Source organism: Oxyura jamaicensis, chromosome 8 (assembly GCF_011077185.1).
Source record: "Oxyura jamaicensis isolate SHBP4307 breed ruddy duck chromosome 8, BPBGC_Ojam_1.0, whole genome shotgun sequence".
Lineage (NCBI taxonomy): Eukaryota > Metazoa > Chordata > Aves > Anseriformes > Anatidae > Oxyura > Oxyura jamaicensis.
Genome location: NC_048900.1, coordinates 12,966,902 through 12,985,473, shown reverse-complemented (window position 1 = coordinate 12,985,473; position 18,572 = coordinate 12,966,902). Strand labels below are relative to the sequence as shown.

General features: G+C 38.0%; 1 long non-coding RNA gene across 1 annotated transcript; it reads left to right on the top strand.

Moving 5' to 3' along the window:
* The first annotated feature begins 15,015 nt into the window (after positions 1 to 15,015).
* Positions 15,016 to 16,752, top strand: LOC118171138. The gene is made up of 2 exons (XR_004753062.1): positions 15,016 to 15,052; positions 16,534 to 16,752. It is a non-coding gene; the product is annotated as an uncharacterized LOC118171138 (long non-coding RNA).
* Positions 16,753 to 18,572: the final 1,820 nt, after the last annotated feature.

Genomic DNA, 18,572 nt, shown 5'->3' with positions numbered 1-18,572 from the left:
CCCCTTTACACTCAGTCACTTTGTTTAGGCAAAGGTTGAATAGAACAATTATTTAGGCCTTCATTTGTACACAAAATTGAAAAGTATTTAGATGAGAACATGAAAAACTTGACAAATCCATGCACTGAAGAGTGCATGTAAACTACAGGTAGGTCTCTTATTTTACTCTGATGGAAAAGAAAGAAGTCTTTGCAAAATTTAACAGCTCAGAATATAAATTGAGGTTCTCTTTTAGATTAAAGAATATTTTAGATTCTTTTAGACATAGAATTTAGAACCATATCTTTTTCTGATTCAATTTCAGTTACCATTTGCACTTTAAAATAGTAGTAAACTTAATTTGGCAAACTTGTTCTATATCAAAGTGTAAACAGTTTTATTGTTTGGAAAAAATGATCCACCTTCTACATTCAGACAAGTGTATTTGATATATTATATCAAAGGACTGATTATCAAATCTACTGTATTGTCACAATTGATATTGCCACTTTAGAAGAAGATTATGTTATCTGTATTTTAGAAATGTCCCTAAAATTTCTCATTTACAACTTTTTGCTCCTGACCAAGAATTAAAATTTTCCTCAAAGAACTCTGATTTTGGGGCTCATTTAACAGCTTTTATTCTTACATCACAAAGTCTGTGATTACTTTTCCAGTATGTTGGCTTCAAAAGGTCATGTTAATTGCTCCATAATAAAATCTGCAAATATATATACATATATATATACATATATATATATATATAAAGCTGTGATAAACCTTGAATATTGATTGTTTTATACCTTCTTTTCAGAATATGTTGTTGTAAGAGTTGATAGTGATCACAGAATGATGTACTTCATCAGCTCAAATTAAGCTCTATGGAATACTCAATTAGTGGTTGTTTCATACTAGTTTTGCATCAGTCATGGAAAAAATAGTGCAGCTAAACCAACATAAAAGTTGTGCAGCAGTGATATGCCAGGCCTTTCGGTCTTCGTTTTCTCAAACCTTTTCAACTTCAGATGCAATCCAGTGATTTTACGTGTACAGACGTTAATTGCAAGTATTAAGGGACCGAATTATGATCTCTATTTTTTTTTAATTATTATTATTTTTGAGAGAATGAGTCACCCAAACTGCATTCAGCTTTTATCACATGAGAATAGAGAACATTAGCTTCTGCTGTTGGTGAATCCAACTAATTGTGTTTTTGTATTTTGCTATGAAGTAACATCTAAGACATGGAAACCCAGGAAGAAATATATATATATATATATATCTTCTCCCAAGACTTACATTTTTAATATAAATATTCTTTCAGAACAAATAAGGAAAAGAATTAGAAGTTTCAAAGAATACAGGACTTCTGAAGAGTTTTCAAAAAGAAAAAAAGATTTGTGAAGTATTTGACTACAAGATATATTTTGATCTCCAACCTCATACGGAAAGAGTTTGTACGTTAATACATTATATGTATATAATATTCAGCCCATGCTTTAGAACCTTAACTTATCACCTGCATTTAAGAATTGCTTTCCCTTGAAATATAACATGGCCTCTGCAGTCCTGCTCCACTTGCTCTGAAACACTGGCTTTATGTCCTGTAAACCCCTTAGTAGGGGCCCTGGCCTTTTTAATACTGGCGTTAAGTATCTAATTTAAATCTAAGATAAGAGAGCACATCTTGGAAGGTCAAGCTCTTGAAGTATGTGGAAAAATTCTTGAATATTTTCATGACAACCCCTTGGAATAATGGAATGACAAATTTTTTGAGTTATTGATTCGAGGTTGTCCACGTCCAAAAGAAGATATCAGACTGTATCTATAGTAGAGTGGTAGACTTTTTCATTGGAAGACTGAATATAGGACCACAAGTTCAGTTATGCTGTTCTTGAAATTTATGAATCAGCCACAGAAGTGAAAGACTGCATAGTTGAGAGGGATAAGCACAGTACTTCTAGACTTGCTGTGCATACATAAAATGAGTATTTATTTTCTAATTTTGGAAAAGAGAGCAGATAAATAACAGAAGTACAAAATACAAGGAATGTCTTGCTTTGCTATTCCTTATCTATCTGGGGCTATTCTTAACTGTTACATCATCACTGTGACAATTTTTATTACGCAGTTTAAGTTTGTAAAAATAAATATTCAGGCATTGCATTTTTATTTTCAAATAATAAATGATCTAAATATAGGCTAGATAGTATATTAATCTATTTGTTGTCTTGTTTATAGCCTGTGATATATTTTCTTAAAATATTTGAATAACTAAGAAGATTTTATTATTGCCAAGTCCTGCACCTGAGAAAGGACAACCTGGCTATACATACAGACTGGGCAAAAAGACACTGGGCAAAAAGAGTGCAACCCCACAGAGAGGGATCTGGGGTTTTTGATTGATAGCAAGCTGAATATGAGCCAGCAGTGTGCCCTGGCAGCCAGGAGGGCCAAACATATCCTGGGGTGCACCAAACACGGCATCTCTAGTCAGTCAAGGGAGGTGATTGTCCCACTCTGCTCCGCACTGGTGCGGCCTCACCTCAAGGACTGTGTGTAGTTCTGGGCACCACAGCAAAAAAAGGATGTGAAACTGTTGGACAGGGTCCAGAGAAGGGCTACAAAGATGGTGAAGGGCCTGGAGGGGAAGACGTATGAGGAGCAGCTGAGGTCACTTGGCCTGTTCAGCCTGGAAAAGAGGAGGCTGAGGGGAGACCTCATCGTGGCCTACAGCCCCCTCACGAGGGGGAGCAGAGGGGCAGGCGCCGATCTATTCTCTTTAGTGACCAGTGATAGGACCCGAGGGAATGGTGTCAAGCTGCAACAGCAGAGCTTCAGTGCATACCTCAAATGCTGTGATACTTGTTGTAGCAAATATACAGGGACTAATGAAAGTAATCACAGAATCACAGAATTTTCTAGGTTGGAAGAGACCTCAAGATCATCACGTCCAACCTCTGACCTAACACTAACAGTCCCCACTAAACCATATCCCTAAGCTCTACATCTAATGTGGCAATTAACTTCACAAGCACGTGTTCTTCATAATCCCAGACTATGCAGATTTAATTTCCCAGTGTTTTCTGGAGTTTGAGACAAACAAGCTCTAATACAAAGAGGAAATCTGAGTAAAAGAAATAGAAGAGTATTAACAGAAATGGAAAAAAATATAGAGAGATAACTGGGGGAAAAAAAAAAAAAAAAAAAAAAAAAAAAAAAAAAAAAATGCTTTTTTTTTTATTTTTATACAACCTTTATTACCTATATGCCTATGATTAATAGAAAACCTTTCTCTGAAATTATTTTTAATTATTTTGCCCAAAGCAATATATTTCATTCACCACTTTGTAGAGGTTTTTTGTCCTACTCAATGATATTTTTATATCACTAGTTTTGTCAGCTACAATATCAAACACTTATGCTTCCAAGAGACACCTTCCAACATTTTCTGTGTTTATTTTTTGTAATGCAAAATCCTAGTTGTGACTATAATTTCATAATTTCACATTTCTCTTTGAAACTTTATACCATCTTCAAATATGATATTATGTGATTTTCCTAAAATCCATAAAACCTAATCCGTAAAACCTAAGTCTCTGTCTGGAAATGTTTAATTTATAGAAGACTTCTTTTTCTAAATCTGTTGTTCTTGTACATCTCTGTCTTTGCAAGGTATGTGTGTTAGCTTTAAACCAAATTATGTAAAGTTTTTATGGGAGATGGAAGCTTCAGGGTATTTTCCTCACCTTTTTAGCATATGAATGCCTCATGCTGGGTTGGATTTTTTTTTTCAAACTCCCAGTCATTGTCATCTTCATTAAGTTCTGGCTCTCCTGTTTTAAATAATTAAAGCTTTGGTTATTGGCGTTGCCAAAACCTCATGCTCTGTTGTCCTAAGACTTACGGTTCTACCCAAATGACAGTTTTGGTTGTTGTGGTGGTGGTGGTGGTTTTCTTTTGTTGTTTGTTTGTGTTTGTACTTTCTTCATGAAGCCATTCTTCTTTTTTTCTCACTGGGAGGAATTATTCTTACAGCCTCTTCAGCAGTTCTCTTTATACCGCTGATGATTTGAAACCCTCTGTAGGAATTTGTTGTTAATAGTAATATATTTGAATATATAAACTAAAATATTATATAAATGTATTCTAATATATTAATAATGTGATAAGTAATCCTGAATATCGATGCAGGATTCTTCAAAATTCTCTTTTTGAGACATATTTTTTGAGACATCTTTTTGTCTGCTTTCTTTATGATCTTGAGCCAGTCTCTCAATTCCATCACTGCTACAAAAGAGATTTTAGTCAAAGTTGTTTCCTGTTAGGCTTTTGAAACCCTAAGTATAGCACTCATACATAGGCTGTAGAAAATAATTAGAAGCTGAAAAGTAAAATAAAGCAGTTGTAACTGCATAAATGTGTCTTTACACAGGAAGCATTTCATAGTTCACTTTCTTAAAAGGGAGAAAAGGATAACAAAAATGAAAGATCCATAGGGTCTGAATGATTGGAGAAATAAACCCCATTCAGCTATAAGTGCTCAGACTGTCCTCAAGGTCTGCAAAGAAAAAGGCTGTGAAATGAAAAATATTTTATTTTAAAATCTTTTCATCTGAATGAAGCTTCTATTATTATATATATTAAAAAAAGAAAAAAAATGTCTTCCTTGTTCTGGTTGGGACAGCATTCTCTAATTTTTGTATTGTGGAAATATGATTGGGAGTGTGGAGGGATTTTTGATTGTTTGTTCATGCTGAGTAGTGACTCAAATCTGTGAGAAGTCTTACACACCACAGATGTCCATGGAAACATCCTTCCGAGAAGGCTGAGGGACTCTGCTTGTGAGAATAGTGAAATTGCCAAGCAGGGAGTACAAGATGATATTTTGAGAAATGAAATGAAGCTTTACATGGATCTTTGGAAGCTTCACTAAACTGTGCTCTGCAGACTGAGGAGGGCAAAGGTGGTGCAAATGAAAAATTACTTGGCTCAATGCTCTGTTGTCAGTTTGTGGATTATTGATTTGGTTAAGGATTAATTTCCTTGTAGGTACTTTCAAGGTTATTGTACTACAGTGGGCTTTGGTTTTAATTTCTGTTGCAACTAAAGTTCAGCTGAGGTCAGTGATCTGTGTATGGGTCTATCTGCTTGTACTTTTGTGGTTAGTACACTCCTTTTTCTGAGTGTATTAATTCAATCACAGGGTATTTTTATTCCCCCTTAACTGAGAATATTACATTCAAAACTCCTGAAACTACTGGACTTTTTTTTTTTCCCTGTAGCTTCACAATGGCATTTCATTTGTCATTCAAAATAATTATCTCATTTCTTTACACTTGGGCTTCCCCTCTGGAAGTTCAGTATGGCATCCACATCTACATCAAGTCTTTCCTGTAATGGTAATGAATAATGTCTCTTTTGGCTTCCTTATACAATTACCTAAGGGCACATGATTATTCTCCTGCATAAATGTGACTGATTAATGGAAACCATGGCTTTAAATATTTTTAAATCCATATCTACACTTTCTGAAAGAAAAATGTTGAAAGAGGACCCATAATGTGAAGGTGCTTTGTATTTCTTTCTTCCAGTAAAAATATATGTGTATATACCTATTAATGATTATTCTCCAGAGGAGAAGAATAAAGTCAATTTATATTGAAGAATAACTCAGACCAATTTTTCTTGCGTGGGACCTCAGAAACATTACTCAGCATTAACCTGTTCTCCTTGAAAAAAATCATCTGCTACCATGTGCCATATCCTGCACATTTTCCATTCCTTTCCCTAGTCAATATGTTGATTTGTTAACTATTCAACCCAGAAATACATAATGGAGAACTATTGTGTTGAGAAAGAATTGTGGTCATTTGATGAACTTAGTGGGACAGAATGAAATTTAGCAGTGTGATTGGCTATTTTTAAGATACTGTTTTACTTCTATTCTGTTCCTTTCTCTGAACCATATGTAACACATATACCATAAACCATATATAACACATACAAGAGTTAGTGAAATTATTTCCATTGTATCTCTGCTATTTAAGCATCTTCTAAGTATTATAAGTTTATTTCAGGGATGTCCTTTCACTTGCCAAATGAGTTTTTATCTGTGCATGAACTTTCCCCTTTGAAGTGATTCAGAGAACTCAAACGTCATTTTTTTTTCTTGTTATTGAAGGTGCTGCAATTCAATATAACAGAGAAAACATATTTCAACCTTTTAGCTCCTAAGCTTAATATTTTATTATTCCAGAAATAATCTTACATAGAATACTCTTGTTAATGAACTGGTATGCTGTTCTCTGCTTGAAAGATCTCAGTAACCAGTTAAAATACATTTATTTGCCCTATCAGTTTAGTTTTTAGAAGTGGATTGATTTTAGTACATCACAATGGCTGATAATAACCACACTACTTTCTACACTACTTTCCATGAGCATATCCTGCTTCTGTGCTAGCATTCTTTTGGCATTTGCAGAACAAAGCATAATTGTATCCCTTCTTATACCAGTCTTTTTACTTTAGACTAGAAGGAAACTAGGCTGAGTTCAAAATAACACACACACCCCAAACATTTGTTTTTAAAACTTTTTGGTTCATTTTCTCTTTTTCTGCTTGTTCGGCTGATTAGAGGACTTTTTTTCCTGTATCTGACTATTTTTAATTTGCTTAAAGATCCTCTTCAGTAATTGACAATTAGGTCACAAGTATTCACTGAAGCATGTTTATAGTTGTCAGAACTTAAAATTAAATTATGTATTGTGTGTCTTAATTTTCTGTCCCCTGGGTTCTGGTCTTCACGTGAGAATGTCCGGCTGAAGATTTGCTTAGTTCTTTTGAAGACGTAGACAGAAAGAAATAATCGACTTGACAAAGAGAAAGAAGAAGGCAGACTAGACCAAAATCCATTTTGTGCAATGTTCAAGAGTAGAAAAAAAAAAAAAAAAAAAAAATAAGAACAAGAGGAAGGATATAATAATTTCTTCTGATACGTTCTCAAATTCAGCAAATAGCAAAACAGAAGATTTTTATGTTTTTTGTAACTCTCAATAGATAAGTCTTTCATGATTTTTTTTCCCAGTTTTCCGTGTTCACACACTGCACTAAGATCAAACACATACAGCACTAAGAACAAGCTCGTTATTTTTTCTGAAGTTGATGGGTTTTCCTTGAGACTTATAATGAAAAACAGTTAAAAGTTCATCAAAAAAAAGAAAGAAAAGAAAGAAAACATGAATAGAAATGTCTGCAAATTTATGCTTTTTAATCCAGACATGGTTTAAAAGCATGTTAAAAGCAAACACTGATAATATTTGATATGGTTTTAATAACATACAATTTAGATGATAACCAAAGCAACTACATAGACTTCAGTGGTACTGATGGCTACCCAAACTGAATTGACTTCTGAGGAACCTGAAACAGGTATAGCCAAATTTCTGTATGATAATATTGCACAAATTCGCTGTCAGGATTCCTGATTAATGCAGTCCATCCTCTGCTAATTAGTAGGACGGTGTTGCAAAGAGAGCACCAGAAGGAGCAAATGGCGATGAGGGAGTTAGGAAATTTATACTGATTAACCAACTTAATTTACTGTCAGGGTAGCTATAGAGCCAATTAGCATATGCTCCTTCTCTTACTCCTCCACCCCTTGCCCCCAGTAAAGCTAAGTGTTTTACAACTGACTTACTAAGCCATTAGCAATTTGGCTATTCTTGTTCAAAAGAAGCTGCACATATGAGGAGAAAAATAGCCCGTTCAAATACTTTAGTTTGAGTGAAATCCAATCATGCAATAAATATCTGCTCTCAAAAGAGGGGAGATTCATTTTGTATTAGTACTTAGTACTATCTCATGCAAAGTTTGGCAACTACCAGATTGTGGTGATAAAGAAAGTAAATTGGTAGTGTTCACAAAGGCTTTGCAAACAAAATACTGCAGATCCAACACAGCTGGAAAGTATCACACAGTATTTAAGCTAATCTTTTTTATAAGTTTTATGACACCTCAGTTAAAGCATCTTTTAAAAAGTTCTATTAGGCAAGATTTACTGATAAAGATACGTTTAAGAATGTGATGAAAGTCTAGCTCGATTTTCTTTGTCTGTGAGACAGCACAGGCAGGCACCAGGAGCAAACACAGACCCACAGCTAAAAAGCAAAGACTAGATTTTTTTTTATTACCTCAGCAAGTGGGAAATCCCTGAAGCAATAGCCAGGCAAAGGCACACAAGTTGAGATACAGGCACTGCTTAGCTCTGTCCATGTGTGAAGGTTACTGGCCTGTTGTTCACACCTGTTTAACAAGGGTTTGCACAGGCACTGTTTATACCACCATGCCGTGATCCCCATTGTACTTCTTTGATCTTCTCTGTACCAAGGACGGGAGCGCATGCACATCTATAATGCACCTGCCAGTTTACCAGACACCTATGTTATCTATACATAGATGTGTTACTTGCCAAACACACAGAACACAAACAGCAGTAGGTATAATCTCTGTGCTTTTCTATATTACTACTCTGCAGACTTTATGCATTCACAGCAGCAAGGTCACTTGAGTGTATTTACAATCCACCTCAACAGTTTTCCATCCTGATCCTTTTCTCCTTGCAATCTTCCACTTTCATAAAATCATAGAATAGTTTGGATTGGAAGGGACCTTAAAGATCATCTAATTCCAACCCGCCCTGCCGTGGGCAGGGATACCTTCCACTAGACCAGGTTGCTCAAAGCCCCATCCAGCCCGGCCTTGTACACTGCCAGGGAAGGGACATCCACAGCTTCTCTGGGCAACCTGTGCCAGTGCCTCACCACCCTCATAGTAAAGAACATCTTCCTAATACCTAATCTTCTCTTTTTTAGTTTAAAGCCATTAGTTCTCCTATCATTACACTCACTGACAAAGAGTCCCTCCCCAGCTTTCTTGTACACCCCCTTTAGGTACTGGAAGGGCAGCTATAAGGTGTCCCTGGAACCTTCTCTTCTCCAGCCTGAACAACCCAAACTCCCTCAACCTGTCTTCATAGGAGAGGTGCTCCAGCCCCTTGATAATCTTTGTGACCCTACTCTGGACTTGTTCTAATAGGTCCACATCCATTTTGTACTGGGGGCCACAGAGTTGAGCGCAGTGCTCCAGGTGGGGTCTCACAAGAGCAGAGGGGGACAATCACCTCCCTTGACCTGCTGGCCACGCTGTTTTTGATGTGGCCCAGGATACAGCTGGCTTTCTGGGCTGCATGCACACATTGCCAACTCACGTTGAGCTTCTTGTCAACCAGCACTCCCAGGTCCTTCTCATCAGGGCTGCTTTCAATCTGTTCCCCACCCAATCTGTATTTGTGCTTGGCCCAGGTGTATTTGCCTTGACCCAGGTGCAGGACCTTGCACTTGACCTTGTTGCACTGTGTGAGGCTCACACAATCCCACCTCTTAAGCCTGCCCAGGTCCCTCAGGATGGCATCCCTTCCCTCCAGTGTATTGACTGCATGACATCTTGTTGTCATCAGCAAACCTGCTGAGGATGCACTCAATCTCCCTGTCCACGACACCAACAAAGGTGTTAAACAGTGCTGGTTCCAATGCTGAACCCTGAGGAACACCACTCATCACTGGTCTCCACCTGGACATGGATGATAGTCTGATGATGGATATATGTTCTGATAATTCCAACTTGGTTCTTGTTCTGGCCATGCAGCTCTAATCACAGGGCTGCAGCCCAGTCTCCATTCCTTTGCAAAATTAAGATTATTTAATACAGAGTAAACAAAGTGTCTAACAATCAAAAAACATATATCCATGCCAGATACACTCTAAATATGCATCTAATCATCTATAATACCTATTCAGGGTCCTCCCATAACTGCAACATTTGCTATTGCCACACCATTACACCTGGTAGGTACCTGCATCCCAGATACTGTCGCCACAGCACCCAAAGTGTCACAGGGAGGATGACCTCCTTTATCAGAGCCAGCTGAGCAGGGTAAGTGGGGAGGCTGTGCAGAAACGGGAGAGAAGAAGAATCCAGAGGTGACAGCAGTACAGCGGAGGCACTGTCAGCATTAGCAGAAATTGCTTAAGCTTACAATAGACAAAAGATCACGAGGCTCCCCACAGAAACATGTTCTGGGCCAGAGCTGCAGCCCGTGGAGAGGAGCCCACACAGGAGCAGGGGGTCTGAGGGGACCTGCCGCCCGTGGGGGACCTGTGCTGGAGCAGTTTGCTCCTGGGGGATGGACCCCGTGGTATGGAGCCATGTGGGAGCAGTTCCTGAAGAGCTGCTGCCTGTGGGCAACCCCCCCAAGCTCAGTTCAGGAAGAATGGCATCCCATGGGAGGGACCCCACAGGGAGCAGGGGCAGAGAGGGACCGAGAAGGAGCAGTGGAGATGAAGTGCTATGGACTGACCACAGCCCCTGTTTACGATTGCCATGCTCCACTTGGGGAAAGATGAGGTAGAAGAGGGTGGATGGGAGGGGAAGGTGTTTTTAGTTTGCTTTTAGTTCTCATTGCTCTAGTCTGCTATTGGTAGGCAATAAATTATATTACTCTCCCTTATGCTGAATCTGTTTTTCCCATGACAGTAATTGTTGTGTAGTTTCCCTGTCCTTATCTCAACTTATGAGCTATTTTTCTTTGTATTTTCTCCCTTTGTCTTTTTGTTCTTTTGAGCAGAGGGATTGAGAGAGAGGTTTGGTGGAGCTGAACTACCTACCAGTGTGAAACCACCACAAATAACAGATTCCTATATTTACACACAGAAAGCTTCAACCAGATGCTTTTTTTTAATGTAATTTTTAAAAGTGCCTATGTATTTTTTATAATTATTGTAGTAACTATATCTTAATTTTCCTGAAGTGCTGTGTTTTAATCATCTCCTGTTCACTCTCAGCCTCATTGTTTCACAGACTATGAACAACTGAGTACCATTTAACTAAAGCTCAATTCCTAATGATGTGCTAGTACCTAATGCCTTACAAAATGACAATGCATCATCTTAACTGTCTGAGATGTAACTTTTTTTGATAAAAAGTCTTGCAGACATATTTTGTTTACTCTGTTCAAGTGCAAAGAGTTGCTGAAAGCTTACATATATATAATGATTCTAAGTAAAATTATTTGAGATTTAACAATTTCCTATTCTTGTCTATGATTATGATTTAGTGAAAGAGGATTGTGGTGCAAGGCTTATACGGTGAAGCAATATGAGAATATCTCCAGACAAGCCATGAGATTTATATCCACTTCTGAATATAAAACCATGTTTCTGCTTTCAGGTAGCTGGGCATTGTATCTCTGACCTGCCGTCTAATAATAAAAAGATCATGGGCACTGCAGCTGAAATCCCTACAGTTACAAAATCTTTCCTGGTTTATTAGTTTCAAGATTGAGTATTAGCCATTTATTCCAACCAGTGAATAGCTATTAATAAAAATAATGCTGTTGAATTACTCATAAAACTTTCTGCATGCCAAAGTAAGTGGCCCAGAAGTTGCTTATTACAGTGATAGGTCCTCTGACTATTTTTTTATATCCTTGTCAACTTGATTGATGCCGAACATACTAGCTAAAAGTTTATCAAGAAAAATGGCTGTAAAAACAAAATGAATTTAAAGAGATTAATAAACCTTCGCTGAAGGTCTATTTGGGGGAAAAGCCTCATTTAAATACCATTTTAAGATTCGGTTAACAATTGCCACTTGAATACATGATTCCCAGATGATTCTATCAAAAGAAAAGAAAGAGATTGAAATAAATTTGAGGAATACAGAAATCACACTGCAAAGCATATAAAAATAGAATAGGAGAGTGCAATGATTTGCTGGAAAGACTATTAAAGTATTGAGAAAGTAGGTCTTTCAGCAGTTATTCCACTAAAATTGCTGTCAATACTAGAAGTCAAGCCAAAGCTACATCGGGAAGGTCAGTTCCATTCCATAATCACAGCACTACCAGCTGCTCAGAGGTAGCAAGTACCACAGCTTTTCTCAGTGCCCTTTCACTCACATCTTTACTCCACAGTGGTAGAAGACATTCTAAGTGCTGCAGTTAATCATAAATAATTGTTAATTGCATGTTCAGTATTTCTATATGAAAATAAAACTGAAAAGCAGACTAAAATGTGGGAGATAAGCAAAATTTGAAAACATATCTGAAAACAAATTAAGTTCTTTCATTCTTGGTAAAATGTTTTGCTTTTGAAAATGAATTTTTTTTTGATACCATACTTCACCAAATGATTTTACAGATGTTGTGTCCATCAGTTTGTTACATTGCTATTAACGGCAGGTATTATTCATGACCATTTATAATTCTGTAATGCACAACAGAAATCATTTAGGTATTTTACTATCAGTGTTCCTAAGTTTAGAGTTCACCTGCTTTATTAATTGTCAAAGTATCATTATTAGTCATACTATGATTATTCATTTTGTGACAGGCTTACATTTGTGAGTGTTCAGTATAATGTGACTTCAGCAAAGGGTCACAGTTACATTAATAATGACATACAATAACTGCATTTTTTTTTAATTCTTAAATCAATATTCACTACATTTTAATAACCTTTAATGAAAATCAAGAATTGAGCTAACATCATATACAAAGAATTTTATGGGTATGATATGGATCGGATTCTTATCTGATCTAGTTCTGGGTACATATAGCAATGTTTCACTTGAATTGAGAATTTGTCACAATAATTAGAAACTGCTCTGGGGCTGTGGATCTAGAAACAGAAGCAGGGCTCAATTTCTCTCAACAATTTCTGAAATGATTCATTTTGAGTAATTTATGTTGCTGTCATGATCTTAACCATATTTTTTTCTGCACTCATACCCTGTTTGAGTCTTCCTGGAAGTTTTAAAGCAGTCCCATTAATGCTAATAATGAGAATGAGGACAGTCTTTGAGAAAGGTTCTTTTACTCTGGGTGTCCTTTCTCCAGCAAGCATCAGTTACTAAATCCTGAATAGTAGGCCTGAACAGGCCTTTTGATTCTCATGAGTTCTGTCATATTGGGTTTACGTGTCCAGGTTTTGGCAGTGCAGAGGCTACATGGGTGCCCCTGTGAGAGGAGAGCAGGGGCTGCCCAGTGCCAGATGCAGGGTTCCAGGCAGTTTCACAATGGACCTACAGCCGGCCAAAGCTAAGGCTGACAGAAAAGCAGGTAGTACCTCTGTTAAAATGTATTTAGGAAAGTGAAAAATGCTTCACAGGTACAGACGAGTGAGAAACAAAAAGGGTGAGAATCAGCCCTGAAACACCAAGATTTACCACTTCCTGCCATACAGGGCACACTGCACCCTCTGAGACCGAAGCCATGCTAATGAGGTATGGCAATTCCTGTGCATAAGCTTCCTATAGTGTTTCCTTAGGTGGCAAATAAGGAGAGAGCAGGCAAGGAGAACACGATTCCATTATGAGACTTAATGCAGTCAAAGCAAAGCATTGCCAATAATGTCGGTACGGAGCTTAATGGCAGGGTATACAGAAGATAAGGACTGGAAGTAAAGGAGAACGGTGGGATGTGAAAGGCAAGCTTTCTTTGAAAAGTTCCAAGAAACTTAAAAATCTCTTTTCTGTATGCTTTGCATTTCTTTTCACTGATTGCAATCCTGGGAATCAGGGGATCTTCATTCTGCTCTGTATTTAGTTGGCTATGTGAACTCCCATAAGCTACATGGTCCTCTGGACCTGCTCTAAAATGTGCAAGTCGCTTGTTCTGGGAACCTCAGACCTGGATGCAGCACTCCAAGTGAAGCCTCACAAAGAAGGGGACAATCACCTCCCTCAACCTGCTGGCCATGCCTCTCTTGATGCAGCCCAGGTACAGTTGGCCCTCTGGTCTGTAACCATGCACTGCTGGCTCATGTTGAGCTTTTTGTCCACCAGAATCCTGCAAGTCCTTCTCAACAGTGCTGCTCTCAATGTGTTCTCCGAGTTTGTACTCATTTCTGATATTTCCCCAACCCAGGTGCTACACCTTTAATATGAAGGTGGTGAGCCACTGGAATAGGTTGCCTGGAAAAGTTGTGGATGCCCCATCGCTGGAGTGTTCAAGGCCAGGCTGGATGGAGTTTTATGTGATCTCATCTAGTAGAAGGTATCCCTGCCCATAGCAGGGAAATTGTAATGGAATCATCTTTAAGGTCCTTTCCAACTCAAACCAATCTATGATTTTATGATTCTATGAAACTATCTGTTGCTATTTATTTGCTCCATGCCCGGGAGGATGTGCTTAGAGACTTCACTGAAATCTTTATTATAGCAGTAATGATATGATTAACATTAATTACTATGAATTACATTAACAATATCCAACCATATCCTGACACAGCAGTATATCCCCTCCCAAAAGATTTCACAAGTAATAATCTCCTATCAAGCCCAGCAATTTCAGTTGCTGCTTGTTAAATCCTTCTGCTCACACAATTGGCCAACAAAGTTTTCCAAAGGTGGTTATGCAAAATCTAGTCATACAGCTTAATCTACAGATGTGTTAATTATGTTTTCAATCCATCATCCACATTAACATACTGGATAACTGAAATATGACAAATGTAATTTTAAGATGAACATTTGCAGACTATGAAATGAACTTCTTTAAAAGGTTTAGAAAGAATAATTTCCAAAATGTTGAGCAATGTATTTTATTCATAGTTTCATTTGTTATTGAAAAACAATGTTAAAGTTTAGCCTGGTCATGTTAAAAAAAATACACAGCAGAGGAATGTCATCAGAGATCAAAAAAGATCAATCACTCTTGAAAGATGTAAAGGAAAAGAAATGACATGGAACCTAGGGCAAACTGTGACCTTAAAAAGGCAGAAATGGCAAACCCTTGCATCATAGCGTTCATGCCCTCATAGCTGTTCTGTGACAACTACCCAGTGAAGTAGGTGAACAGTGAGTTTCAGAAGTGGAATTCAGAGTAGCAATGAATTTGCGTATGTGGATGTGAAGATTTTAGCCATGATTTATTAGGATGTACTCATACTGATGATGTAAATTACTTTTTTTATCACAGGATGAAAAAATTAATTAGAAGTGAACATGTTATGAAGTGAGTTCCCATTAGTACACCAGCTGCTTTTTTAAGCTGAAACATTTAATCTGTTCTTGCTATTTATACTGTATAGCACCATCATTTATTGAATTTTCATCTTGAGTTCTGACATCTCTGAAATATTTTTGAATGGCAGCACTTAGGAAAACTTTAATTGATCATTGGAGATAATGCTTTCTTTCAAAATTAGGTTTTGCAATAGTAAGGGATGGATCATAAAGCATCTAAGAAAGCAGAACTTCCTTTGCTTAGTTTTCATTTTTCTGTGAATGAAGCAGAAAAGTCCCCAGCAAAAAGCTGAAGTGGTTTTCAGGATATTTTTTCCTTAATGTCTTAGGATTATATACTTCAATTCATTACTATCATTCCTAGCTTTTAAGTCTACACAGAAAATATTCCTTGGAAAAACCCCACAAGATATAATAGACCTTAGTCTCATGGCAGATTTTTGAGGCATGTTGTAGAATTCAATAGAGAAGTATAACCCTCCTACAGAATAATTTGAAATGATATAGTAAATGTGTTTACTCAAGTCGATGACTCTCGGAAAGATCTCCCAGCTACCTAATGCTCAGATACACATGCAGATGGGTATCTCCAAGTGGCTAGTCCAAACTTATGGCTTCCAGCAACCAATTCTTAGGCTCTCCAGTATACAGGCCGGACTTATAGCCAATACAATATTTGGCTTCCAGACCTCTGAGCCTCCTCACCAGTTAGTCTGGCTCAATGTTAATTAATGATTAGTAACCAATGTAATGATTAATAACCATGCATCTGCTAATGCACTGATTTCTCTCACTCAGAGATAAATCCTTTTTCTTTTCACAAAGGAAATGGCTTAGTAGTCAAAAGGAACAAAATATGTGTTGGCAATCATATAAAGCAGAAGAAAATGTTACAGTGAGTGCTGGTTGCTAGGAGATATGATTACACAACTATCAGCTGATGATAAGTCTTTTGATCCAGGAATTAATAACATATTTTGGAAAGTACCTTAGGAAATCTTCTAATCTATCTCTCTGCCGCTGTATGTATCAACTAAACCCAAACCACTCTTCACAAATATTTTAGGAGTTTGTTTATAATAGGTTTTTACTAGGAAAAAAAAATATGGAATATGCATCATATTCTGGTATGACTGTCCCATGTCATATCCCTTTTTCCTCTCCTAGTTTTCCATCACAGATCAGTTCACAGGACAATGTTTCTGTCTCCTTATACAGTATAGGTATGGGTTTCCTGACATTAACTGCAACTAGCTAGGGAGCTTCCTGTACCCAAAAAGCAATAGTAGGAGCATATGAGGGCATTCGAGCTGCTTCAGAAGTTGTTGGTATAGAAGCATAGCTTCTCTTGGCACCACAACTACCTGTGCTACTTTGGATGTTCAAAGGTAGAATCCCCGCTACACATCAAGTAACTGATGCTACATGTGGTAAGTGGGTAGCATTAATTTATGCAATTGGTTTGAACAGGGAAACCCAATCACCCAGGAATCCTGGAAGAGATCATGGACTGGCCAGAAGGCAGAGATTTTGGAGTATCTTCTGTGGAGGTAACTCATACCAAAAAGGCACCACCATATAATGAATTATCGGAAGATGAAAAGCATTATGTTTTGTTCACTGATGAATCCTGTCATACTGTAGGAAACTATCAAAAGTAAAAAGCTGCTGTGTGGAGTCCAACAACTATGAGTCATGAAAGCCATGAGTCAGTTTACAGTGGTGAAAGCCATCCAATTAGCCCTAAAACTTCCCAAAGGAGAAAAGTGGCCAGTACTCTACCTCTATACTGACTCATGGATGGTGGAAAATGCCCCCTGGGTGTGGCTACAGCAATGGAAGCAGAGCCACTGGCAGTGCAAACGTAAACCCTTCTGACCTGCTGCAGTGTGGCAAGACAGGGCTGCCCAGGTAGCAAACACTAATGTAAAATGTCAATATGATGAAATTGATAATATTGGAACACTGCCACAAACATGCCAAGGCAAGCTCAACATACTCTCAATGGTAGAAGCTACTACTGAGTGTCTGGATACATGTCTAGTGAGCCACTGCCTGAAACGCCATCTGGTGATGGGTGATGGGAAAGAATGGGTACATCAGATGTGTGCTTCAGGATTTAACCCTTGGAGAAATGAATCTGTAATCTGAGCAGTAAATTGTAGAACCAGCAACAGGCCAACTTGACAAAGAACAGGGCAAGTGCAGTAATGACCCAAGCTAAACTGGTGTTGGCATCCAGAAACTGAGCATGCTGCTTCTCCTGTCCAGTGTGACTGCCTTGGCCCATGAGGCCTAAGTCATCTGTGGTTCTTGTGAACATTTTGGGAGAGACCCACTGAATAAGAAAAAAAATAATATCTATATATCTGTTAAGGGACAATGAATAGTGGTGATAAGAATGTATACACCTGTGTGTGATAGATGCAACAATAATCTGAATATACAAATATACTAAAGTAGGTGGAACCTAAGTGTGACACAAATGGTATGGACTAAGGGGTGGAGGTTATACTGGGTCTGTCTGGGATGGAGTTAACTTTCCCCACAGCCTCCCATATAATGCTGTGCTCTGCACTTGTAGCTAGAACAGCACTGATATTGCACCAATGTTTCCTCTGTGTTCTAGCACAGCATCTCTGCGCTCTGAACATTCCAAAACCAGTAGGCTGGGGATGGACAAGAGGTGGGAAGGGGGCATCACCAGGGCAGCTGACCTAAACCAACCGAAGAGATATTCCGTATCATATGATGTCACACTCAGGAATAAAAGGTGGCAAAGGGGAAGGAGAAGGAGTTATGCTCGTTTTTGTTTGTTTGTTTTGTTTTCGTTTTGTATAGAGGACATCTCCACCACCTTTTCTTCCTTGCCTGCCCCTCCTGAATAGTATGTATCTACTGATTACACCTGGGCAGTGGCTACCATCTCCTCCTGTTTGTTACCCATGCTGTATGCATTTGTATGGAGTCACTTCATTTGGGCTGAGCATCTACACTTTTAGATATAGAGTTTTAGGACATTTAGGGGTGTTCCTCACTCTTCTGGCAGGTACACTCTTCCACCCTGTTGCTTGCAAGCTTGTGAGCATCCTGGTTACCCCCCTCTCCCCGGGTTCATTAGTTTAAAGCTCAGTTCACTAAGGCAGCCAACGTGCCAGCTAAGACTCTCCCTCACTGCTTTTCTAAATAGCAGGACACCTCTCTCCCCAGTAACCTGTATTCATTAAAGTAACTTCCATGATCATAAAAGTCAAAGCCTTGTTAACAACACCAACTACATCCCTAGTGATTGATTGCCTTAGTAATTTTTTTTAGAAATAGTTTGTTGGATAATGTAATATATTTTCTACCTGTTTTTTGAACAATCTACTTTTTAAATTTAGTATCTTTCCCCTTATTTAAGTTTTAAAGTAAGTTCATAAATGCTAGATTTAAATCTTTTCTTCTAATCAGCTACTCACATATTCCAATGTAATCATTTTTATAAACTTCTCCAACTTGTATCTTTG